Source organism: Chlorocebus sabaeus, chromosome 12, assembly GCF_047675955.1.
Source record: "Chlorocebus sabaeus isolate Y175 chromosome 12, mChlSab1.0.hap1, whole genome shotgun sequence".
In the NCBI taxonomy this organism is placed as follows: Eukaryota; Metazoa; Chordata; class Mammalia; order Primates; family Cercopithecidae; genus Chlorocebus; species Chlorocebus sabaeus.
The window spans coordinates 91578148-91604864 of NC_132915.1; the positions used below are offsets into that span (position 1 = coordinate 91578148).

The following is a 26717-nucleotide window of genomic DNA, read 5'->3' on the forward strand; positions in this document are numbered from 1 at the left end:
AGCGGAGGTTACAGTGAGCCAAGATTGCACCACTGCACTCCAGCCTGGTGACAGAGCAAGACTCCGTCTCAAAAAAAAAAAAAAAAAAAAAGAATAAAAAGTGGTTGCGCACAGTGGCTCATGCCTGTAATCCCAGCACTGTGGGAGGCCAAGGTGGGTGGATCCCCAGAGGTCGGGAGTTTGAGACCAGCGTGATCAACATGGAGAAACCCCGTCTCTACTAAAAATACAAAATTAGCCGGACATGGTGGCTCATGCCTGTAATCCCAGCTACTCGGGAGGCTGAGGCAGGAGAATCGCTTGAACCCACGAAGCAGAGGTTGCGGTGAACTGAGATGGCACCATTGCACTCCAGCCTGGACAACAAGAGTGAAACTCTGTCTCAAAAAAAAAAAAAAAAAAAAAAAAGATAAAAAGTAACAGAAATCTTCCTTCTGGGAGCTGAGCTCTCTTGGGCACTGTCTTTCCCTGCTAGGGCCACAGGACCATGGGTGGGCCCTGCATGCCCAATCTCAGGCACCACAAATACCTCAGGAGGGGCTCAGGGACAATCTGTTGTGTTAAAACCATCTAGAAGGCTGGGCACGGTGGCTCAGGCCTGTAATCCCAGCACTTTGGGAGGCTGAGGTGGGAGGATCAATTGAACCCAGGAGATGGAGACCAGCCTAGGCAATACAGTGACAGCCCATTTCCACAAAAACTGTAAAAATGAGCTGGGCATGGTGGCATGTGCCTGTAGTCCCAGGTACTCAGGAGACTGAGGTGAGAGGATCGCTTGAGCCTAGGAGGCAGAGGTTGCAGGGAACCAAATTGCACCACTGCACTCCAGCTTGGGAGACAGAATGAGACCCCGTCTCAAAAAAATAATTAAAAAATCACTGGGCATGGTGGCTCATGCCTGTAATTCCAGCACTTTGAGAGGTTGAGGCGGGTGGATCTCCTGAGGTTGGGAGTTCAAGACCAGCCTGGCCAACATGGTGAAACTTCATCTCTACAAAAATACAAAAATCAGCCGAGCATGGTAGTGGGTGCCTGTAATCCTAGCTACTTGGGAGGCTAAGACAAGAGAATTGCTTAAACCTGGGAGGTGGAGGATGCAGTGAGCCAAGATTGTGCCACTGCACTCCAGCCTGGGCAACAGAGCAAAACTCCATCTCAAAAAAACAAATTTGAAAAATTTACCAGATTAGCTGGGTGTGGTGGCACTTGCCTGTAGTCCCAGTTATTCAGGAGGCTGAGGCAGGAGAATCATTTGAACCCGCGGAGGGGGAGAGGAGGTTGCAGTGAGCCAAGATCACGCAACTGCGCTCCAGCCTGGGTGACAGAGCGAGACTCTGTCTCAAAAAAAAAGAAAGAAAATAAAAATAATTTTAAAAGCCATTCATGGACCTATGGTCAGTGGGGAAGGAAAGAAAACTTGATTATGAAACCTAAAGCGCTAGGATGAGATAAACTGGTCCTCTCCATGAGGAAGCACTGATCCCAGGTCTCATGTGCCTCCCACTTTGCAGTTTACAGAACAGCCTCTCTCTTTTATCTCAATGGATCCGCACAATGACCCGTGAAGTGGTAGAACAGGGCCCTTCACTATTTTCAAAGTTAACAGAGGCTCTGAGAGTCTCAGTGACTCATTCGAGGTCACCAGCTCGGACCTCTTTTCGTTGCAGCCAGTGCTGTTCTTCCTACTCAGGTGCCTCCAGGGAACACTACTGATCAGATGAATAAGGCTCGTGGCTGGTCAGCCGCAGCTCGGCAGAGAGCGTGCAAACCTGGAAGGCAGGCAATTCAGCTTCTAGAAAATTCAAACACAGCCCTCCGCCTTCCCTGATACACTTTCATCCTCAAACTCTCAAAACAAAGGAGCACACATTTAGGGTCATTCCTTAATTGAAAGGCAGAGAACTGTAGCAAACAAGCCTGGGGCTGCAGTCTTGCTGATCCAAGCTGTCCAGAGGCTGCCCAGGTAAGAGATTGGCACCATGCCTAGCCCCGAGTCGACTAATCTCATCATTACAGCCCAAACAGCCCATAGATCTATCAGATAGCAGCCAGCATTCAATATCTGTCCATCTCCCACATCCTGAGTCAGAGAATTGTACGGCCTCAGTGTTGTAGAGGCAGCTACAGCCCAAATGAAAAGAGCCCTGGCTTCATGTCCCAGGTCACTTCCTGCTAGGAAACTTGAAGGTCACGATCTCCACCTTGCTTACCTCTGTGGAGGTGTGAGGATTAAGTGTTCTTGGCAAAGAATGCTACAGACACAAAGGTTGCAAGTTGTCACTATTCATTTAATCCTAAACATGTTTAGAGCGGTCGAAAAAGTCGTGCTTGATGATGCTTGCAAGTAAGAGAACAATTTGTTGATTTCCTGATCTGTGTAAAGGGGATAATCATAATCCCCACCTCTCAGGGTGGTTGAGGGGCTGCAGAACGTGGTGGTTATAAGCATAGACTTGGGCCTGGCTGCCTGGATGTGAGTCTTGGTTCTGCCCCTTATGCTGTGCAGTTCTGGGCAACTGACTTCTCTGTGCCTCCATTTCTACATCTGTAAAATGACAGTCATAGCACTTGGAGGGCAGCTGGCACATGGCAAATGCTATTACATGAAACTGATTACTGCAAGAATTAAAGGGGATACTCCTTCAAAAGTATCAGCAGTGTCTCAAGTTGTTCAATAACTAATTGTTAGTGTCTGGTGTTCAATTAATCCAATGTTGTCATTCACTCAGTTTTACATTTGTGTATCAAATATACCTTTTGACCATATCGGTCCTGGACAAGGGGGAAGGGAGAAAGGGGAGGTTTCTAACATGTATCCACGATTGTTGAGGGTTGCCACAGACCCATGAGTCTCAGCTGCCATGATCTTGGTGAAGGCCTATCAAATAAACAACTGTAGTCAGAAGGGTTTGTACTGTATGTCTTACCTCCTAAGAGGTATGAGGAGCTCCCACACGAGGGGCAAGGTTCCAGGCACAGATAGCAGCCTGCGCTTGAGCGCCAGACACAGCTGGGTGGAGGATTTCCCAACCAAGGAACCTCTGCTCTCCTCCTGCCCTGAGTTCCTCCTACCACTTCCTGAGCTGATGGCCCCAGATGGAGGTGAGAAAGAGGCACCTGGTTTCTCTGATCACAATCTGATCCAGAAGGCTGCTCTCGGCCTTCTGGGAGACCTCACCACTCCCCTGGGTTGAGAGAGTCTCCAGAAGCCACACAAGACAGCCCCCTGCCTCAGGGCAGAGCTGTGTCTTAAACAGGTAAGATCTCATTTCCCTCAATGTCACAGTCAGGCCCTGACTATTGCCGTCTACAAAACCCTACCTGACTTTCATATAACCCTAGAAGATAAATAGGGCAAATATTATAGTTCCAAGTTACAAGAAAGAAATTGAAAATCAGGCAAGAACCTTGCAGAGTTGTATGTTTTCAGCCACAAATCCAGTGGAAGACAAATGCGGGATTTTTCCACGATTCTATCTCACCTTAACTTCTTCTACCCCTGGTGGTGAAGCCAGACCAAACTGGGATGCTAATGGATGTGGTACAAGGCAGGGGCTTGTCACTAGAAATGCAGTCTTACCTTCTCATTCACTGCTGGGTTTTCCCAGTACCTAGAACAGTACCTGACACCCATTAGATGCTCAATAGATAACGTGTGGTTTTTTGCTCTTTTTTTTTCTCATTTTGAGATTGAGTCTCTCCGTTGCCCAGGCTGGAGTGCAGTAGCACAATCTTGGCTCACTGCAACCTCCGCCTCCCGGGTTCAAACAATTCTCCTGCCTCAGCCTCCTGAGTAGCTGACATTACAGGCCTGTGCCATCACACCTGGCTAATTTTTGTATTTTTAGTAGAGACGAGGTTTTGCCATGTTGGCCAGACTGGTCTCGAACTCCTGACCTCAAGTGATCCGCCCGCCTCAGCCTCCCAAAGCATTGAGATTATAGGCATGAGCCACTGCGCCAGCCTCAACAGATATTTGTTGAATGAATACTGAGTGAAAGGCTTCAGGGGCCAGGCAGGCAGCAGGAGTGTGTGAATCTGACCAGATGTAAGGCAATCAGGAGTGGTGGGGTCTGTGGTAAACTGGGGAACTTCTGCCAAAATCAGATTGATGTCAAATTTTTTTAGAGCCTTGAATTAAGATAATTGTCTAGACCGGGCGCAGTGGCTCACACTTGTAATCCCAGCATTTGAGAGGCTGAGACAGGTGGATCATCTGAGGTCAGGAGTTCAATACCAGCCTGGCCCACATAGTGAAACCCCATCTCTACTAAAAATACAAAAATGAGCCATTCGTGGTGGCAGACGCCTGTAATCCCAAGTACTTGGGAGGCTGAGGTGGGAGAATTGCTTGAACCTGGGAGGCGGAGGTTGCAGTGAGCTGAGATTGCACCACTGCACTCCAGCCTGGGTGACAAATCGAGACTCTGTCTCAAAAAAAAAGGTCTTCAAAATGCTTTCTAAGTCCAATGACACAGTTCCACGGGCCATGTGGCCTCAGGCAAGGGCTTTTCCCTGTCTGAGCCTCACAGCTCCCATCCCGGCATGAAGGAAGTTGAAGCCGACATTCATTCCCAGCATCCCCTGGACTCCTCGTGGCTCTTTGATTTGTTGTTTTCAGGGTGGCAAGGACTTGGTGGGGACCCACAGGGCTTGGTGGCTGTGGAGAGCCTGTTCTCTCTTGCTCAGCAAACCTGCCTGGTGAATGCGCAGCCTTCAAAATCCAAACACCACCTCCTCAGAGATCCCCTTCCTAGCTGGAACTAGTTCTCCCCTTAAAGTCCCACAGCCCCTGTGCGGCACTTGTCTCAGGATGCCAGGACCCAGCATGCCCTCCCCATGGAAGTTCTCAAGGGCAGCAGTGGGGTGCCCGGGGATCCTCACACGGAGCATGGTGCAGAGGGGGAGCTGAGGAATGGACAGGAGGGTGGACGGACAGATGGACAGTGGATTAGTTTCCTAATGCTGCCTTGACAAATTGCCCCAAACGGAGTACATTCAATTATAGAGTTAAAAGCAGACTGGGCACAGTGGCTCATGCCTGTAATCCCAGCACTCTGGGAGGCCAAGGCAGGTGGATCACTTGAGGTCAGGAGTTCAAGACCAGCCTGGCCAACATGGTAAAACCCCGTCTCTATTAAAAATATATTAAAAAAAAAAATTAGCTGGGCGGGGTGGCAGAGGCCTGTAATCCCAGCTACTCGGGAGGTTGAGGCGGGAGAATCACTTGAGTCCAGGAGGTGGAGGTGCAGTGAGCCGAGATGGTGCCACTGCACTCCAACCTGGGCAACAGAATGAGACTCCGTCACCAAAAAAAAAAAAAAAAAAAAAGAAGGAAAGAGGTTGTTCCTGAGAAAGAAGAAAGTGGATAGGCTCCTTACAGCATCTGTATTTGACCAGGATTTTCTAGAGAGGGATTAAAGAGGAGGGGAGAGTGTGCATAGGAAGGGGAGAAATGCCTCCCTGGGACAGGCTCTGCACCAGGCACCTGCTGGGTTTAGGGAGCTTGTGGGCTGTCCAGGAGAGATGCTGCCACTCTGTTGAGACTCAGCTCTGGGAATTACCAAGAGGGAGTGGAAGACAGCATTCTACATGGGGTAGGGTGTGGAGAGAGGGAGGGCTCCCGGGATAGCTGGCAACAGGGGGACTCATGGAAGTACAGAGCCAAGATTGCAGTGGGTGGAGGAGGGAATGTCAGGTGAGGAAGTGACGTCAGTCCACATAAGAGCTTCTTTCAAGAAGCTTGTCTGGGAAGGACTGGGGACAGGCTGTCAGCTAGAGAAAGGGAAATGCTCCCGGGTGTGCCACAGGCAATGGGGGACCCTGGATGAGGCCAAGCCAAGGAGAAAGTGTGAAGATTCAGAGGAGAGGACAGTTGTTGAAGAGTTGAAGAGCGTCCCCGTGGGGGCCAGAGTGGGGTGCCCCTGTGACAGACAGAAGGTGCTTACCCCACTTGCACAAAAGGGAAGGAGCCAAGGATGGGTGGTTTGGTGAGGACAGGAAATTGAGAAGTTCTATCCAGAGCAGTTGAAGGGTGGAGAGCACAGTGGGGGGCAAGGTCACCCGGAAGCTTAGCAGGAATCTGCCTCTCAGTCTGAAGGTCCTGGGGAGTCCTTGAGTGACATCAGCAAAGGGCGTTACCTGATTTTCTTTTCAGAAGGCTCACTCAGCTGCCGGGTGAGGGTGGAGGGAAGAAGGAAATTCTCCACCCAGGGAGAGCGGCCAGGGAGCTACCAGCTGATGTCCAAGTGAAAGAGTAAACACCTAAACCAGTGGAATGCGCTGGAAGATAAGAGAGCAGCAGTGGGCCAGGTGTGGTGGCTCATTCCTGTAATCTCAGCACTTTGGGAGAGGGAGGCAGATGGATACCTTGAGCCCAGGAATTCGAGACCAGGCTGGGCAACATGGTGAAACCCTATCTCTACAAAAAGTACAAAAATTAGCAAGGCACAGTGGCATATGCCTGTAGTCCCAGCTACTAGGGAGGCTAAGGTGGGAGGATGGCTTAAGCCCAGAGGATCGAGGCTTCAGTGAGCCATGAGTGCACCACTGTATGCCAGCCTGGAGAGCAAGACTCTGCTTTTTTGTTTGTTTGGTTTTAGAAAAGCAGCAATGGTTTGAGAAAAATGAAGGAAGTACCATCTTGTGACCTCAGGTTACATGAAATAAATTCTCTTTCAAACTTTGCTTTAATGTCACCTTCCTGGCAATACCTTCCCTCACTTAAAATTACTTTCTAACCTTTTGTAGTTTACTTATTGATCTTTTAGATTTCTTTCTTCCTCTACCGGAGTGTCAGATTTGGGGACAGACACTGTTGTATGTTTTGCACCAATGAAAAACATCTTGCATTCATTACATATTTGTAAATTAAAAAGCATGCCTTTTACAGGGCTTGGCACCTAAACGTTCAATAAATGCTAACTACTTTAAAAATGGATGGTGGCCAGGCAAGGTGGTTCCTGCCTGTAAGCCCTAGCACTTTGGGAGGCCCAGGTTGGAGGATCGCTTAAGTCCAGGAGTTCAAGACCAGCCTGGGCAACATAGTGAGACCCCGTCTCCACAAAAACAAACAAACAAACAAAAACATAAAAATTAGCCAGGCATGGTGGTATGTGCCTGTAATCCCAGCTGTTTGGGAGCCTGAGACAGGAAGATTGCTTTAGCCTGGAAGGTTGAGACTGCAGTGAGCTGTGATCACACAACTGTACTTCAGTCTAGGTGACAGAGTGAGACCCTGTCTCAAAAAGTAAAATAAAAATAAAAATGGATGGTAAGAATAACAATAATAGTAAGCAATGGGATACAGAGGTCAGCCAAGTGAATCTAGTCCACTCCTCAAAATATGGGCGGCAAGCAGCCAGCAGGGTTAGCATCACCTGGAGCTAATAGAAATGCAGACCACCAGGCCACGGCTGCAGCCCGATGGAGTCAGAAAGTCCCTGGTGGGACCCGGGAATCTCTGCATGAACCAGTTCTCCAGATGATCTGGAAGACCACTGAAGTTTGCAAAGCTCCTCTCTGCTCCCCCTGTTCCATGGTTAGTTGGTGAGTTTGGTTCTTGATGTGTTGTATTTGAGGAACCTGCTGCAGACACCTTGGCAGTGGGACCCAGGAGAGAGAGCCCAGCTGGAGTCCGATTTGGGAGGTACCAGTGTACAGGCAAAGGGGAAACCAAGGTGGGCGGGAGCCAGCAGGTGTGATGTGTGGAGGAGAAGAATGGAAGACAGAGTGGGGCATCCTTCACAGGCACCACCCTGAAACCTGAGGGACACAGCCAAAGAGGCGGGAAGAGAATCAGGAGCAAAGGCGCCATGGATGCCAGAAGTTGCCAAGTGCTGCAAGGCATCAAGTTAGAGCAGGGGAAGCTGCAGTGAAAGCTACATGTGAAGACCAGTCTGGAGCCCCAGCTTTCCCCTGAGTGCTCTCCCCTGGCCACCTCTGGCCCCATTTACCTCTGGAAAGGGGAAGAAAGCCACACAAGAATGCCTGGGGTGGGGATGACAGGGAGCCACACAGCTGTCTGCAAAGCCCAACGGGTGCCAGGCAAACGGGGGTGCAGAATAAATCCTGTACCACGCAGGCAAGGGCCCAGGCAGGTCTGGGAACCAGGAACCCCAACTGTTTTCAGCCCTGCCTCCAGCTCCACGCCGCTCCTTGCATGCGCCTGGCTCATTCCACCCACTCTCTGCGAAAGAGTGGCCTAGTTTGTCTCACTCTGCACTTGCATCCCAGCTTCAGGGGTTCATGGCACCCTGATGCCTAGTTGGATTCCAGGTGAAGATCCCTTGCATTGGTGTGGTTGGTGCTTTCAGAGCTGCGGGCACGTGATACAGCTCCAGAGACCATCGGGAGGGCAGGTCCGCAGCCTCTGGGTCTTTGGGTGGAGGAGACACATGCTGCGCTAGGGAGGCAGACACCAGCAGGTGTGCCTAATCCTCTGCTTTATCTGGCCACCATCAGAACTGCTGCGTTCTAAAGAAGGCTTCTCCCTCCCTCTGTCAAACTGGGAGGCCCCAGCAGCAGCAAAGGGGCGTTTTGCATGGGAAGAAGTGGCCTCTGCCTGTTTCCTATTCTCCCTCCCAGAGGCAGATACCATCTCTCAAGGGGCCAACTCTCAGTCTCAGCCTTGTTGTTCCTGTATGCTTCTCCTGGCTGGGCACCAGCACCATCTTCCAGGTGACTGAAGGAATAAATAAAGTCACTGTCATTCATGCGGGTCCAAGTCCTTCAGTCTGTTGCACGAGTGGGAACTGTCAATTCTCCCAGTGTCTAGCTAGCCCAGCCTCCCTCCCAAAGGTGCTCACCCTATTTACAGTATCCATGCCAGACAGCCTCTGCTTGGAGCCGTCTAGTGACAGGGAACTCACCACCTTCCCAGGCAGCCTGTTTCATCTCTGGACTATTGAGATTGTAAAACACATCTTTTCAGTGTGGAACTGAGCTCAGCCTCCCAGAACATTATCAATAATAATAAAGTTTACCACAAATCTCTATACAAGGTCTAATTTAATCCTTTCTGCAGTCAATGAACACCCTCCCCACTTCCCAGATGCGGAAACCAAGGCTTAGAGCTTCAGTAACACAGACAATATCAGAGAGTCAATAAGCTCTGTCTGTATTCACATCGCCTTTCCCATTGAATTTCACAGCTCTTTGGGAATAGGGCTCCCTGACTGTCTCCTCTACAGGCAAAGCATCATCCTTGTAATACTTTGGGAAAGCTGCTCACCGGCGTTGACTCCATCAATGAACATCTGGAGGGCATTCACTCATTACCTAGGCCTGTGCCTGGGAATGGGACAGGTACAGAAATGAGTCAGGCTCACTCCCGTGCCTTGCCAGTCCAGTCTGGTGCCAGGGACACATGTGCTCACAGACGACAGATGCATCTGCATCCCTCAGTGCCTGCTGACGGGCACCCAGGCTGGCTTGGTACAAGGCGGCCCTCCGTAGATGCCACTGAAGGAAGTCACCACACCTCCCTGCCTCTGGATCCCGTCTCTTGTGGTTTTTTCACCATTCTCCTATTTTTGCTTTTTGTACTTTTTCTCTTCCACCTCTAGTGGCCGTAGTTTCTTCTCCAACTCTAGCTGGAAAGTGGGCCTCAGGGAAACTCCTGTGAAATCAGGGTGACCCTATGAACTGCTTTCCCTAGGACAGTTCTGTAGTTTACCCCTGCTGTGGATGGGTCAACAGGTGAATTCTTGTAGCTGCCCCCTTTACTCTCAAAAGTGTGCTCATCTGGAGGATAGGGTCACCCCACATAAAAATGGTCAATGAAATCGAGTTCAATGAAATCCTCTTGAAGAACCTTCCCAGCTGGGGCCTTCTAGGACCCCTTATTTTTATTCTCCTTTTCCTTTAGGTTACCCGTCTCCAGAACCCAAAGTCCCTGTAACTGCTCAGAGATGGCGTCAGCCCAGTTCCTACTGAAGCCCTCCTGCCCTTACTTCACCACGGTCCCTGGGGCTGGGACCTCAGCCCTCCCAACCTCCCCTGCAGGATCCGTCCTGCGGCTCCCACCCACCCCTAAGCAGCTCTGTGAGGGTTTCTTGCTCATCTCTTGCTTGTCCAGGTTGCAACCTCTCTAAATTGGCTTTCTGCCTGATTCATTGCTCAGAAAGAGTGATAAAGTCAAAGCAAGCTGTTGCATGGCTGGGGGTATTCAAAGTCTGAGAATTTACTGGAAAACTATGTGGTGGTTTTGTCTTTTTTTTTTTTTTCCTCCATTAGATTTTCCTGGGTCTCTTGTAATAAACTGACTTGAACATAAAAGGCCTTCCAAGAACTAATTTCTAAAGATGAGATACCAGAAACTCTGGCAGGAAGTTAAAACAAATAAACAAAATACCCTCTTAATTCAGGCACTGTGGAGATGGCTTTTTCTTTACTTATTCTTGGAATGAGATAGCCCTGGATTCAAGTCCCAACTCTCCAACCTAATTTCTTGCTGTGTGACACTAGGTTAAATCACTTCACCCTCTCTGAGCCTCAGTTTACTCATCTATAAAATAGATGTAATAGGCTGGGCGCGGTGGCTAACTCCTGTAATCCCAGCACTTTGAGAGGCCAAGGTGGGTGGAGATTAGGAGTTCGAAACCAACCTGGTCAACATGGTGAAACCTCGTCTCTTCTGAAAATACAAAAAATTAGCTGGGTATGGTGGCACACGCCTGTAATCCCAGCTAATCTGCAGGCTGAGGCAGGAGACTCGCTTGAACCCAGCAGGCAGAGGTTACAGTGAGCTGAGAGCACACCACTGCACTCCAGCCTGGGTGACAAAGTGAGACTCCGTCTCAAAAAAAAAAAAAAAAAAAAAAGATATAATAATCTGGTACTTCTTGAGTAGTCAAAAGGATCAACCATAACATCTATAGTTCCTGGTACTTAGTAGGTACTTGGGAAGGGGGAACTTGTATTATTACTGATGCCTAAGAAACAAGCATTTTTCCCACCTCTGCATGGGGCAGGATCTAGAACCTGCATTGGAGTGACAGGCCTGCGCACTGACTAAATAAATGTGTGACCTTAATTAAGCAAGTCACCTGAGCCTTCTGAGACTTGGTTTCTCTCATCTGTAAAATGAGAACAGTGGTGCCTTTCTCTTGGACCAGTGTGAAGCAGACGGTGCACACCAAGTGTTTGGCATAGGGCCTGGTGTTATAGCAAGTGTCCAATAAATGGTAGCTATGCCATTCCTAATAACAACTATTCCAGAACTCTCCACCTCACCAGCTCTGGTGCCACCTTCTTTGTGTACCCAAAGAGTCCACCTCATTCCTGGGTCCTGAAAACAATCAACCCTTCCTTTGCGTGGGGCTTGGCAGTTGCCAGAACATCTCTGAATCCTCCATCCTTCTGGAGCCTCCACCACGGCCTGTGAGATGGGGTTGTGCTGCTCTCCCCACTGTGTGGAGAGGAGACTGACACCAGGGATTTTGGTGACTTGCCCAAGGTGACTCAGCTGGGACTGGAAGCTGGGTTTGGGTGAAGCCCAAGGACTCTCTCTGACCTCCTCATGCCTCATAAGAAGTCTGCAAGTCGGCCACGCGCGGTGGCTCACGCCTGTAATCCCAGCACTTTGGGAGGCCGAGGTGGGTGGATCACCTGAGGTCAGGAGTTCGAGACCAGCCTGGCCAACATAGTGAAACTCCGTCTCTATTAAAAATACAAAAAATTATCCAGGCGTGGTGGCGTGTGCCTGTAATCCCAGCTACTCAGGAGGCTGAGGCAGGAGAATCACTTGAACCCAGGAGGTGGAGGTTGCAGTGAGCTAAGTTTGTGCCATTGCACTCTAGCCTGGGTGACAGAGCAAGACTGTCTAAAAAAAAAAAAAGAAATAGAAGCCTGCAAGTCACAGATTCAGTCAAAGTTAGAAGGAGTTGCGTGTCCATTTGTTTATTCATTCATTAGATACAAATATATTTAGCACCAATATTAGCTTCTACCATGTGCCAGGCACTGTTCAGGCTGTTGGTTTGACAATGATAAGCAAATATCGTTTTAAATATTTAGATATCTCTCTCGTGTAGCTCACTGTCCAGTGGGAAACTGAGCCCAGGATATACAATCATTTTACTACCAAATGCATTATTCTTTTTTTTTTTTTGAGACAGAGTCTCGCTCAGTCACCCAGGCTAGAGTATGATCTCAGCTCACTGCAACCTCCGCCTCCTGGGTTCAAGCTATTCTCCTGCCTCAGCCTCCCAGGTAGCTGGGATTACAGGTGCGCACCACCACACTGGCTACTTTTTGTATTTTTAGTAGAGATAGGGTTTCACCATGTTGACTATACTGGTCTCGAACTCTTGACCTCAAGTCATCTGCCCCCTTCAGCCTCCCAAAGTGCTGGGATTACAGGCATGAGCCACCGTACCTGGCCCCAAATGCATTATTCAACTGAGGTGAGTGCCCTGTGACAGCAATGACAAAAGCCCCTCTCCACATTGAGTCATCCACTCTGAGCTCCACGGACTTTTGGAGGGCTGAGTGAGCTGTCTCACATGTCACCTTGCTGTTGGCTATAGGAATACCCTCACCAGCCTGTCACTCTCCTCTCAAGTATGCCTCTGGTCTTCTGAACTGCATCAATTTACATATGAGACAACTGAGACACAAAGGAGGAAACATGACTGACTCGGGGCCACTTGGCAACAAAGTGAGAAATAGGGAGTTGTAGCAAGGTGTCCAACAGTTCCCTGGGACAAGGGGCCTCTTAACCACAGCTCAGGAAATTGAAGAGTGCAGGCTATAGGGTGTTGTCAACTGTCTTCTTCCTGAGTTTCCTTATCTGTGCTGGAGACAACCCCAGAAACCTCTGCCAGAGATGGCCACATCACTGTCCTTACCTCCCCTGCTGCTCTTGAATGGTTCTTTTTTTCTTTTTCTTTTCTTTTTTTTGAGATAGAGTCTTGCTCTGTTGTCTAGGCTGTAGTGCAGTGGCACGATCTCGGCTCACTGAAACCTCCACCTCCCGGCTTCAAGCGATTCCGTGCCTCAGCCTCCTGGCCTCCTGAGTAGCTGGGATTACAGGAACGTGCCACCACACTCAGCTAATTTATTTATTTGTTTGTTTGTTTGTTTGTTTGTTTTTTGAGACGGAGTTTCACTCTTGTTGCCCAGTCTGGAGTGCAATGACATGATCTCAGCTCACTGCAACCTCCACCTTCCAGCTTCAAGCAATTCTCCTGCCTCAGCCTCCCATGGTGGCACACGACTGGCTAATTTTTGTATTTTTAGTAGAGACGAGGTTTCGCCATGTTGGCCAGCCTGGTCTCGAACTCCTGACTCAGGCAATCCGCCCGCCTCAGCTTCTCAAAGTGCTAAGATTACAGGTATGAGCCACTGCACCCGGCCTCTTGAATGGTTCTGAGATGCCGCGGTGAGCTTTCGGATGTGGGCACAGAAACACCACTGGGATGTGACGAGCATCACAGGTGGACCCAGGATACAGCAGGCACTAAATTCAGAAAGAACATCCCTCACTCAAGCATAAACATAAAACAGTTCAGAAAGTGGGCAAAAGCTCTGAAAATGAGCTGCACTCATGAAGCATTACAGGCGACATGGGCTTGTTCTGCAGAATGCAGTTTGAAAGCCCCGATTCCACCCCTGGCCTCTGCCCTTCCAGTGTGCTTAGCACCTTAATTAGCCTAGGAGTTCTTGGTAAGTAGCATCTGCCCTCTTCAGCGGTTTACTTCCTTCTTCATGCATGTTGGCAGTAATGTGTGTCTTTTTGTTTCTCTGCTTAGCACTTCAAGTTGAGAAGTGGCTTTGAGGTTTTTCTTCTCTGGGTGTGACTTTCTATTATTCACAATGAAAAGCCCTCAGGCTGCTCTATCTGTGGGGCCTAGGCAGGGTGCCTCCACTTGCTGAACTGCTGTTAGCAAGTTGGGCAAAAAAGTACCCCAAATTCAACGTGGGGTACTTTCCTGATGTCCACCGGCAGGGTGAGATTTCATTTCCAGGCCCCCTTGTGTTTGTCAGTAGGGCCATGTCACTAGTCTGGCCAATAAGACGGGAATGGGCCCATCTTATGGGAAGGAGCATTTAATTGCTAATGTAAGGCCTTCTAGGGCCCTGTTTCTCTGAGCCATGGAGTATATTCAAGAAGGTGACTGCCCCCAGCTGACTCAAGATGCTTATATTAATTGGAGTAAGAAGTGAACATTTGGCCGGGCGCGGTGGCTCAAGCCTGTAATCCCAGCACTTTGGGAGGCCGAGACGGGCAGATCACGAGGTGAGGAGATCGAGACCATCCTGGCTAACACGGTAAAACCCCGTCTCTACCAAAAAATACAAAAAAATTGCTGGGCGAGGTGGTGGGCGCCTGTAGTCCCAGCTACTCGGGAGGCTGAGGCAGGAGAATGGCGTGAACCCAGGAGGCGGAGCTTGCAGTGAGCTGAGATCCGGCCACTGCACTCCAGCCTGGGCCACAAAGCGAGACTCTGTCTCAAAAAAAAAAAAAAAAAGAAGTGAACATTTTTGGCCAGGTACGATGGCTCACACCTGTAATCACAGCACTTTGGGAGGCTGAGGCAGGCGGATCATGAGGTCAGGAGTTCAAGACAGTCCTGGCCAACATGGTGAAACCCCATCTCTACTAAAAATACAAAAATTAGCTGTGTGTCGTGGTGCGTGCCTGTAATCCCAGCTACTCAGGAGGCTGAGGCAGGAGAATCGCTTGAATCAGGGAGTCGGAAGTTGCAATGAGTCGAGATCGCGCCACTGCACTCCAACCTGGCACCAGAGCGAGACTCTGTCTCAAAAAAAGTGAACCTTTGTGCTAAGTGCAGTGGCTCACGCCTGTAATCCCAACACTTTGGGAGACCAAAGTGGAAGGATCACTTGAGTCTAGGAGTTTGAGACCAGCTTGGGCAACATAATGAGACCCCAGCTCTACCAAAATTTATTTTTTTATTTTAATATTAATTAAGTTAAATTTAAATTAGTCAGTGAGGTGGGGCATGCATGTAATCCCAGCTACTTAGGAGGCTGAGGTGGGAAGATCACTTGAGCCCAGGAGTTCGAGGCTGCAAACAGCATTGCTGCACCACTGCACTCCAGCCTGGGTGACAGAAGGAGACCCTGTCTCTAAAAATAAAACTTAAACAGAAGAAAGAAGGAGAAGGAGGAGAAGGAGGAGAAGGAGAGAAGGAGGAGAAGGAGGAGGAGGAGGAGGAGGGGGAGGAGGAGAAGGAGAAGGATGAAAGAAGAAGGAAGAAGAAGAAGACCAGGCATGGTGGCTCACGCCTGTAATCCCAGCACTTTCAAAGGCTGAGGTGGGCGGATCATCTGAGGTCAGGAGTTTGAGACTAGCCTGGACAACATGGTGAAACCCCATCTCAACTAAAAATACAAAAATTAGCCGGGCTTGGTATTATGCACCTGTAATCCCGGCTACTAGGGACACTGAGGCAGGAGAATTGCTTGAACCCAGGAGGCAGAGGTTGCAGTGAACCAAAATCCCATGGCCACACTCTAGCCTGGGCGACAGAGCCAGACTCCATCTCAAAAAAAAAAAAAGAAAAGAAAAGAAAAAGAAGCAAACCTTTTTGGTTTTGGCCCATAAGATTAGGGGTTTCTTGTCACTGCAGCATAACACACCCCACCCTGACAGCTGCACTGCTGGCCTCACAGAGAGTAGGAGAGTGTCTGGGTATTAGTCTACCCTCTTCGCTATAAAACCTGTACCTCGTTTTTAATGACAGTCCTGCATGAATTAAGGAAAGTGAAGTGGATGCAAAACATTTCTCCAAGGTACTATGGAGATTTTCTCCTCCTTAAGTCCCAAAGATAGGTGAACATTCAGCTGAATTGGAAAGGAGTTGTAAGAAAGTTCGGAGTGTTCTCTCTGGCCTCCCTTTCCTATGAAATAGGAAGAAGGTAAATCATTTGGTCCAAATAGGACAGCTTAAGGGACACCCAGGTGAGGAGCAGAAGCCGTGAGCACTGGGAGGGGACACTGACAAGAAGTACATAGGGTGCCGAGCAGCACTACAGCCCTACTGGGGCTGCAAAGGGCCAGGCCTGCAGTCTCATTCACCAGCCCAGGGGACAGTGGCAGGGACAGTAACCCGCTGGAGTCATCACAGTTAGGGACTGACGGGTCAAGTCAGAAATGAATGGGCCTGGCGCAGCAGCTCAGGCCTGTGATCCATTTTGGAGGCCAAGGCAGGAGGATGGCTGGAATACTAGAGTTCGAGACCAGCCGAGCAACATAGTAAGACCCTGTCACTACTAAAAATAAATAAAAAAAAAAATAGTCAAGTATGGTGGCTCATGCCTGTGGTCCCAACTACTCGGAAGGCTGGGGTGGGAAGATCACTTGAGCCCAGGAGGCTGAGGCTGCAGTGAGCCATGATTGTGCCATTGCACTCCAGCCTGGGTGACAGAGTGAGATCCTGTCTCCAAAAAAAAAAAGCAACAATGAGTATATGTTTTGACTGGCTGGCCACGGGACGGAGGGGAGTGGAGCTCCCTGTGAAGTGGATTCTACAATTATCCCCAGTTTACAGAGAAGGAAACCAAGGCTCAGAAAGGTGACATCTCTTGCCCAAGCTCAGATGGCAAAGGACCAAAGCCAGAACTAATCCACGCGTGGCTGGCACAAAAGCTTAACCGTTACACTCTACTACACTCTACACTCAGCCGGAAGCAACTTCACTTTCTAAACTTTCCTTGGCCCTTTATTGGGCTCATCATCTGCACCCTTTACTTCCGCCTTTAATGGCTATCATTTATATACGTCTTTTCTCCTGTTTCAGACTATAAACATCTTAATAGCATGGATTTGTATCTTATAAAATAATATAATAATAACGATGATTATAATAGTAGTAGCAGCAGCAGCAGCAGCAATTATTGCACTATGTAGTGAGGGCTTACAACCAGGTTCTTAGCACCTTATGCTCATTAATCCATCAATGCTCATGAAGCAGGTACTGGAATCATCCCCTTTTTATATGAATAGCTCAGTTGGGCCAAGATGAGATTCAATCCCTAATATTAATACTTTGATGACTATATAGTTCTGTGAAAGGAAAATACATCTTGGGGCCCAAAATCACTAAGCTAAAGGGAAAAGTCAAGCCAGGAACTGCGGCAAAGCTACCTCCCATTCCATTCAAAGTTACCCCCTGCTCACTGAGATAAATGCATATCTGATTGCTTCCTTTGGAGAGGCTCATCAGAAACTCAAAAGAATGCAACCATTTGTCTCTTATCTGTCTATGACCTGGAAGCTGCCTCTCCACTTCGAGTTGTCCTGCCTTCACCTTGAGCTGTCTCACCTTTCCGGACAGAGCCAATGTACATCTTACACATGTTGATTGATGTCTTATGTCTCCCTAAAATGTATACAACTAAGATGTGCCCCGACTACCCTTGGCACATGTCATCAGGCCCTCCTGAGGCTGTGCCAGGGGTGCGTGTCCTCAACCTTGGCAAAACAAACTTTCTAAATTAACTGAGATCTGTCTCAGATTTGGGGGGTTCACAGTTCAATAGAACTCATTTCCCCTATAATTCTTCTGTTGTATATTTCACACTTAAAAACGCTCTCAGCCTGTAATCCTAGCACTTTGGGAGGCCGAGGTGGGCAGATCATGAGGTCAAGAGATTGAGACCATCCTGGCTAACATGGTGAAACCCCGTCTCTACTAAAAATATATAAAAAATTAGCCAGGCGTGGTGGTGGGCACCTGTAGTCCCAGCTACTGGGGAGGCTGAGGCAGGAGAATGGCGTGAACCTGGGAGGCGGAGCTTGCAGTGAGCCGAGATTGTGCCACTGTACTCCAGCCTGGGCGACAGAGCAAGACTCCATCTCAAATAAATAAATAAATAAATATATAAATAAATAAAATTTAAAAAACACTCTCGGAAGGGCTCTCTAGGCTTTCCCAGAAAGGTGGAGAACCTCTGCAGAGGCAGGTGCCTGGATTGCAGAGGCAGGATTCTGTCTCCATCTGTCCCATAGAATCCAGGGCTCCTGGCTGGTGTAGGGTAAAAGATTATTCTGCCATCTTTGTGCAGAGGTGGAGAGCGACTAAGAGCTACTTTAACCCATCCACAGATTATAACTACAGCAGTGTTAGCCCATCTGTAACATTCATCATAATAATTAACAAGCCCTTTGTTTCCCCAACACAAAATCAATTTTTAGCATCCAGTGTGTTAACTGGAAAAGCGTCAGTTGTTGATCAAAAAATAGGTAACAGGATGGCTCATAGTGGCTGCCTCTGGGTGTAATGCTAGTTAACCCCCAGCACCAGACTAGGAATCACTGAGGGTAGATTGGGTGACCCCCCACCCCAGACTTGCTTTCTTAGCACCTAGGCACTGGCTTGACTAAGGGAGCACTCACATGACATTCCATACTGTATAAACTGAAGTTTTATAAAGTAAATTACAGGCATCCAAACAGGTACACCACATCACAAACCAGAACTCTGCGGATTTCAGCAAACCCCTGGGCTGAGAACCCGCTATTGTAGGACTCTGGATAAGGTGTCTGGGAACAGTGTCCCTTAGCCAGACCAGGCTTTCCAGATGGGCAGTGCCGAGGCCTGAGGTCAGGACCCTCAGGCACCTGATGGGCTGTGTGACTTTCCACAAGTTGCTGCTCCTGTTTGGGCCCCAGGTTTTATCCTCCCAGTATGAAGGTTGTACTAGATCCACTTCTAGCCAATAAACAAATGCAAAGCCCCTACTGCGCACGTGGCATTGTGGGGAATGCAGGGATTCTACAAACCCTTTCTCTCTCCCTGAGATGCTTACATTACATTCTACTGGGGGAGAAGGACCTGGAAATAATGAAGTGTTTGTTACATGGAACTGAAAGAAATATTAATAAATGTGAGTAGAGTTATGAGTTCCATGTTCTGGAGTCACAGAGGAAGGAGTAAGCCATCCTGAATGGGGCTGTGCAGACAGGCATCAAAGAGGAAGGGCTGGATGGGTGCAGCGGCTCACGCCTGTAATCCCAGCACTCTGGGATTACAACTGGATTACTCTGGGAGGCCAATGCAGGCAGACGGCTTCAGCCCAGGAGTTCAAGAGCAAGCTAGGCAACATGGTAAAACCCTGTCTCTACAAAAAATACAAAACTAACCAGGTGTGGTGGTATACACCTGCAGTTCCAGCTACTTGGGAGGCTGAGGTGGGAAGATTGCTTGAGCCCAGGAGGCAGAGGTTGCAGTGAGCTGAGATTACACCATTACATTCCAGCCTGGGCAATAGAGTCGCATGGTATTTTTACGCTCATGTTCAAGCAGCGTTATTCACAATAACCAACAAGAGAGAAAAAACTCAAATGTTCAACAGATGAATGAATAAACAAAGTGTGGGGCATACATACAACAGACTGTTTCTCAGCATTAAAAAGGAAGGAAATTCTGAACCTTGAAGACATTATGCTAAGTGAAATAAACCAGACTCCAAAAGACAAATATTGTATGATTCCACTTACATGAGGTATCGAGAATAATCAACTTCATAGAGACTGAAAGTAGCATAGTGGCTACGAGGGGCTGGGGGAAGGGAGGAATGGAGTGTTACTGTTTAATTGGCACAGGGCTGTTGTTTGGAATTATGGAAAAGTTCTGAAGATGGATAGTGATGATGTTGTGCAATGTTATGAATGTACTGAACACTGCCATACTGTACACCTTGGAAGGGTTAAAATGCCACAATTAGATACCATCTTATACCACTCAGAATGGCCATTACTAAAAAGTCAAAAAACAACAGATATTGGCAAGGATGTGGAGAAAAAGAGAATCCTTATACACTGTTGGTGGGAATGTAAATTAGTATAACCTCTATGAAAAACAGTTTGAAGTCTGGGTGCGGTGACTCACGCCTGTAATCCCAGCACTATGGGAGGCCGAGGCAGGTGGATCTCTCTGTCAGGAGTTCGAGACCAGCCTGGCCAACATGGCGAAACCCTGTTTCTACTAAAAATATAAAAAAATTAGCCGGGTGTGGTGGTATGTGCCTGTAATGCCAGCTACTTGGGAGGCTGAGGTAGGAGAATTCCTTAAACCCGGGAGATGGAGGTTGCAGTGAGCCGAGATAGTGCCATCACACTCCAGCCTGGGTGACAGAGCGAGACTCTGTCTCAACAACAAAAACAACAACAGCAACTACAAAAACAAAAGACACCAGCACTCATGTCTATCACAGTGCTATTCACAATGGCAAAGTAATAGAATCAACCTAAATGCCCATCAGTGGATAACTGAATACAGAAAACGAGACACACACACACACACACACACACACACACACACACACACCATGGAATACTATGCAGCCATAAAAAAGAGTGAAATCATGTCTTTTGCAGCCACATGAATAGAGCTGGAGGCCATTATCCTCAGTGAAATAACTCAAAAAGAGAAAATCAAATACCACATATTCTCTTTTAAGTGGGAGCTAAATCAATGGATACACATGGACATACAAAAATAGACACTGGAGACTCCAATAGGTGGGTGGAGTTTGGAGGAAGATGAGGGTTAAAAAATTACCTATTGAGGCCAGGCGCAGAGGCTCATGCCTGTAATCCCAGCACTTTGGGAGGCTGAGGCGGGCAGATTATTTGAAGTCAGGCATTTGAGACCAGCCTAACCAACATGGTGAAACCCCGTCTCTACTGAAAAAACAAAACTCAGCTGGGTGTGGTGGTGAGGGCCTATAGTCCCAGCTACTTGAGAGACTGAAGCAAGAGAATCGCTTGAACCCGGGAGGCAGAGGTTGCAGTGAGTTGAGATCTCGCCACTTTGCTCCAGCCTGGGTGACAGAGCGAGACTCCATCTCAAAAAAAAAAAAAAAAAAAAATACCTATTGAGTACAATGTTCACTATTTGGGTGATGCGCACACTAAAAGTCCAGATCTCACCACTATGCAGTATATCCATGTAACAAAACTGCATTCGTACCCACTGAATCTATTAAAAAATTATAAAAAGGGTTAAAATAGTAAAGTTCATGTTATGTATATTTTACAACAATCAAAAAAAAAAAAAAAAAATTCTGGCCAGAACTAGATTCACATGGCAACAGTAGTGAACGCCGGGCAAGGAGATTGTGGGAGAGTGGTCTGTTTTTCCCTTCTACCTCTCTGCATTTTTCTTTTTTTTTTTTTTGAGACGGAGTCTCGCTCTGTCACCCAGTCTGAAGTAGCTGGGATTACAGGCATGTGCCACCATGCCCAGCTAATTTTTGTATTTTTAGTAGAGACGGGGTTTTACCTTGTTGGTCAGGCTGGTCTCGAACTTCTAACCTCAGGTGATCCACCTGTTTCGGCCTCCCAAAGTACTGGGATTATAGGCCCCACCGCTCTCTACATTTTTCAAATGTTCTGCAATGAGAACATATTACTTTTGTAATCAGACAGAAAGTTATTTAAGTAAATAAATCTGGTGGTTCTCTGACACTGAAAAAAATGCATTGTTGATATTATATAAATGTGAGTGATACTTTCCTTATATAATACAGGGAACCAAGTTCAAGGATGCCAACTGAAGTACACACCAAGCTGCTCAGTCAAAATAAGTGACACGCAGAGTGGTCCTTCTCTCTAAGACTAGCTGTTCTTTTCTATATTTAAGGCAATTTAAAACAAAACTGGAACCAAAATAAACCTTCTAATGAGCCTCCCCAAAAGCCATCTGGCTTGGAAAAGCTCAAATACAAACTGAAGAGAGACAGAGCTACAGAAAAGCAGGAACAGCCAGTGTTTCTCCAGGACATTAACTTACTGCCCCTGGGAAAGTGACTCTGGCTGTGAATTTCTGTTCCTTCCGCTTCCGGAAAATAGTCCGGTGTAGAATGGAATTTGGAATCTGGAAGAGGCTCATGATTTTATTCATTGCAAATCCATTTCCCCACCCCAGATAAATGCTGAACAAATATTAAAAGAATACGAGTTTGAAGGGCAACCAGTGGGTCTGCCTGCCAGAGTATCCTTGGTCCCAGGCCTCATGGGCCCACCTTCCCTGGCTCCCCTGCCCTCTGCTCAGTGCTGGCTACAAGGCAGGCAGACAGAATGGAGCCTCCAGGAAGACTGTGAGGAGCTGGGACAATCCCCCCAGAGTCCCCCACCCCACTGGCTATGTGACAGAGTCCTCAGGCAGCCTCCTTCAGAACTTCAGTATCCTGTCCTAACCAGTGAACGAACAGGATTTTGTAAGGTTGTTGTGAAGATTAAGTGTTGTCACGTGTAAAGTGTCTAGCACTATATATTCCTTTGAAATACATGTCTTCATGAGTTGATGGGGTAGAGGGAACTGCCAAAATGTAGCCAGTGCTGAGTGGTGGATGGTCGTGTATAGGAAAGCAGAGGGGTGGAGACAAGGTTTCCCAAACCTGGGACTCAGGCTGGGCTCTGGAGAGAAATGGGAGAGAGCCCAGCAGCCCACTCCCGCTCAGTGCTAGCCCCCACACTGATTAGCACACACAAACACCTTTTGTGGATGTCTATATGGGATCAGCAGAGCAGGGCCCTGGGCTTTATTTTACACATGAAGATACAGAGGCTCAAGAAGGAGGGAAGGGGGGATGGTCCGCTCCCCTCTGCACCCATATCCACCCACTTCCTCAGATCACATCTATGGAACATGGGGAAGTGGACTGGGGAACAGCTTAGGTTTCTCCTAGGTCACCCATTCTAAGATTACATAGTCTCAAAACAACAACAACAACACCAAAAACCCATTTGTGATTCCTGCACACACCATGAACTAGGATAGGCGTTCATTCTCTAGGCCTTGGTTTCCGCATCCACAAAACAAAGGTTTAGGTGGAATCTTCTAGGCTCTTGCCCTCTGATAATTGTAATTCCAGTAAGTAAGGCTCTGCTTCCAAGCCCCTTACCCTTCACCTAAAACTCCACTTAAGTCCAGGCTCACAAACAGGAAATGTGACAGAGCCTGATGAGTGGCCCATTTGAGTTTCTGAACTTTACAGCTGAAGCCAGGACTCCATGCCCCAAGACCTTTCTCAAACAGTGTAGGAGGACGACATTGTTGCCATCTGGCTGGACCACCTACACCACCCCAACCTGGGTCTATTCGTAGGAGGCCCGCAGTGTTCAATGAGCAGGTTCCCAGTCTCAGGAGGTCCCCTGGTGATTGGATCTGGGCAATCTGACATCAAAAACGTTCTCAGGAGTTTCCCAATACATAGAGGAGATAAGGAAGAACGGAACTGGTTCTGTCTGAAATAAGATAGGGAAGCGGCCAGAGCCCTGTCCTCTAGGTTCCCCTCCCCCATCACGGTGGCCCTTGAGGCAGGATGTCCGGCCTCACAAGACAGAGTTGAAATCTCCTGGACTGGGCAATCCTTAGGGACTCGTTCAGCTCTGCTTTATTCAGTCATTGAACACCAGTTACATGCAAATGATATAACGTAGATCTGCATGCTGCCCCCCATCTGGTAGAGGAGGCAAAATTCACCCAGAAGTAACTCCAAAAGAGTAGAAAGTGCCTGGTGTAGTCAAAGAAGCACAGAAATGCAGCAGAATAACCCTGTCCTCCACATCCCCCACCCCCAGAGCCCTCCTTCACCATGCACTTTGCATTTCCTTACTCAGAGACCGGAAGGAAGGTCTGCACCAGCATCCTTATTTCACAGTCGTGGAAACTGAGGCTCTGTCTAGGAAGGTGGCTCCTTACTGGATACAGGCTCCACCCTACATCTCCTGCCTCCTGAGACATGTCTGTTTCCAGGTAAAGGAAGGAGGCAGCGAGACCGAAGGAGTGCAAACGAGGAGCAAAGCCTCAAAACAGCTGCCACGGGTCTCGGTTCCTACCTGTGGTGAGGAGGGCCCTCACACCCGCGGCGCCTCCCTCTCCCTCCCGGCTGCCACAGCTGGAAGATCGAGGAATCTCAAATTCCTCTGTTTCTCTGGCTCTTTGCGCGCTGACATTTTTTTCTTCTTCTTCTTTTTACTGTTTTTTGGATGCTCTTCGAGAGTTTATGCAATCATTGTGTTCAGCTGTTTTCCTGCCATTTACAAACGCGGGGTGGTGTCCCTTTCGAGTAGGAGCGAGGTGGTTTGAAGAGTTGGAGGAACCTCCCTCCTCCCATCGCTCCAGTGCAGCAGGCACCCCGGCTGCCAAAGTTAGTGTCGGAAACTTTCCCCATGCTGGGCGTCTGGATGAGTCCTCAGATCTCCGAAACTCTCTGACATCTCCCTCTCTATTCCCCTGCTCCTTGGGGTTCCTGCGACCCTCACTTTATCCCCCCACTTCCAGATTCCCCTTCCCAGAGGTGCCCCTTTCCTATCTTGTCCTGGGCGAGAGTCATTCCTCTGTCTTGTCCCACAGGCAAGGACAGACCCCTCACTCACTGCGACTTACTTGGTCGCATCCTGTGTACCCTGCGTCTCCCCTCTCTTCCCCACCCCCACCCCGCGGACTCGTGGGGGAACCTCAGCCTGCAGCCCCTCAGGCTCCAGTCTCGGTAGATGGGACAGAGGGAGGGACGGGCACAGGATGGGGACAGAGCGACAGAAACTGGGTCCGATTTGGCACCGAGGTAGCTACAAGAACAAAAGCAGGGACACAGGCAGGGCAGAAACTGGGCAGGGCCGGAGCAGCGGCCCGCCCCCACTCCCCTCACCACCCTCGCCCAAGCGTGGAGCCCTCCGGTCCGTGCCCTGCTCGTGGCCTCCGGGGACCTGGGCGGCGCCCCGCGGGACCCACCTGATCCACAGAACCCTGGCACCCAGGACCGGCGCGCAGCGAGCGGGCTGAGCAGGACCGCGCCTAGCTCCCGGCCACCGCGGGGCCCTCCGCGCTGGGATCAGCTACCTCGCTGCCTCCGCCAGAGCGTGCGCCCGTACTTCTGCCCGTGGGCCGGCCGGCAGGGCGTCTGCTCTGGGCAGAGCGCAGGGGGCAGGGGCGCGAGGGACCGGCGAGCGCTGACAGCGGGCGGCGCACTGTGCCCGGCCGGCAGCGGTCGGTGCCAAGCCGGTCCCCGCCCCGACATAGACAGCTGGGAGGCCGCCGCATGAGTGCATGAATGAGTGTGTGTGTGCGCCGGGGGCGCGGGTGTGTTTGTTTCATTTTCACTCAGGCAGAAAAAAGCTTGAAACCAGCAAAAAAAGAAAAGAAAATCCCCGGTGAGAGTGACTGGGCCTCTTTTGCCTTCTTGGGCCTGCACGGGGTGGTGATGGTGGTGTCGGTGATGGAGCGGGAACCCGGGGCGCTGGAGGATGGAGTGGGGTCTGTCACCCTGCGCTGCAGGGAGGGGCCGTGGTGCCCTGGCGCACCGCCAAACTCTGGGGAACCCAGAGCCTGGGAGATCTGATCCACGGTTTGTTTCCCGAGGAAGGAAGAGCGCGAATGTAGACAGCGGCAGGCGGGGGGCCGGAGTCGCTCTTGCAGGAGTCCTGAGCTCGGGAAGTGAGGGCTGGGCGTTGGGCACCTGGTGCAGGGTCTGACCCGCGTTTGCGCACTGACTTCATGATCTTCGAGCCCAGAGTGTCTCAAACGGGGCTCTAAGGCAACCCCTAGGCTGTGGAATAACTGTTTACTAGAATTATGTAGAAAGGAATCCAAAACATTCGATATCAGAGTGTGCGCTTCTGTGCCCAGTGTGGCAGCGATTCACTCTGAGAGAGTTGCTGTGGCCACAACTGGCTGCCCTCAGTTCTCTTGTCTTATACTGATAGCTACAAGGTCATCTCACTACTGCTCATATCAATCTACTTTACAGGTGGAAAAGTCAGAACTTCATTTTGCCATTTGCCATCGAACGTCATTTTCATAGACTAAGAAATAGTAATAATTAAATAATTCTTAAATAATTTGGCCGGGCACGGTGACTCACTCCTGTAATCCCAGCACTTTCGGAGGCCGAGGTAGGCGGATTGCTTGAGCTCAGGAGTTCCAGACCAGATTGGGCAATGTGGCGAAACCCGTCTCTACAAAATATACAAAAATTCCCTGGGTGTGGTGGCGTGCACCTGTAATCCCAGCTACTCTGGAGGCTGAAGACTGAGAATCGCTTCAACTTAGGAGGCGGCGGTGGCAGTGAGCCGAGATTGTACCACTGCACTCCAGCCTGGGCCACTGCACTCCAACCTGGGGACAGAGTGAGCCTCCATCTCAAAACAACAACTACAACAAACAAACAATGACAAAAAAGAAATTAGCTTTCTAAATAATTGAATACATTGGAACTGACATCATGAAATAGCACAGAGCATGGGAATCATGTATAATTTTAATTGTCTCTTACTAATGAGAAAGGGACAGCAGCCTGATAGGCGAGGTTATGTCAGGGAGTTTGGGGGAATGGAGTTTCCGGCTGGGTTCAGTGGCGTAAAGTGGTGGGAGGATGGAGTCATCAGCCCCACACAACAGCTCAGGAATGAGGAACTCCAGGACAGCCAGCACAATGGGTCCTTTGCTAGAGGATAAATTGGGCCATTATTGTCTTTTGTGAACACACTTGCAATAGTTCATTAGTTGTGAGCATCACAGCAAATATACAATGAGTGACGTTATACTAAGTGTATTATTTTCCACTTTTCGTTATTGCATTTGAGAATGCATTGTTTAAATTGCTCGGCCCATCAAACTGGATTATGAACTTCTCCCCCTTTTTTTTTTTTTTTTATAAAACAATGATAGTGAATATGACAATGGCACAAATGATGACCCGTCATGGTCAAAATCCAAAGATGTGACACGGGAAACAAA

At 49.0% G+C, this 26717-nt stretch overlaps 1 long non-coding RNA gene across 1 annotated transcript; it reads left to right on the forward strand.

Annotated features, from left to right (window-relative positions):
- The first annotated feature begins 22204 nt into the window (after nt 1-22204).
- Nucleotides 22205-26129, forward strand: LOC140712983 (uncharacterized). Its single transcript, XR_012094874.1, has 2 exons — nt 22205-25515; nt 25729-26129. It is a non-coding gene; the product is annotated as an uncharacterized lncRNA (long non-coding RNA).
- Nucleotides 26130-26717: the final 588 nt, after the last annotated feature.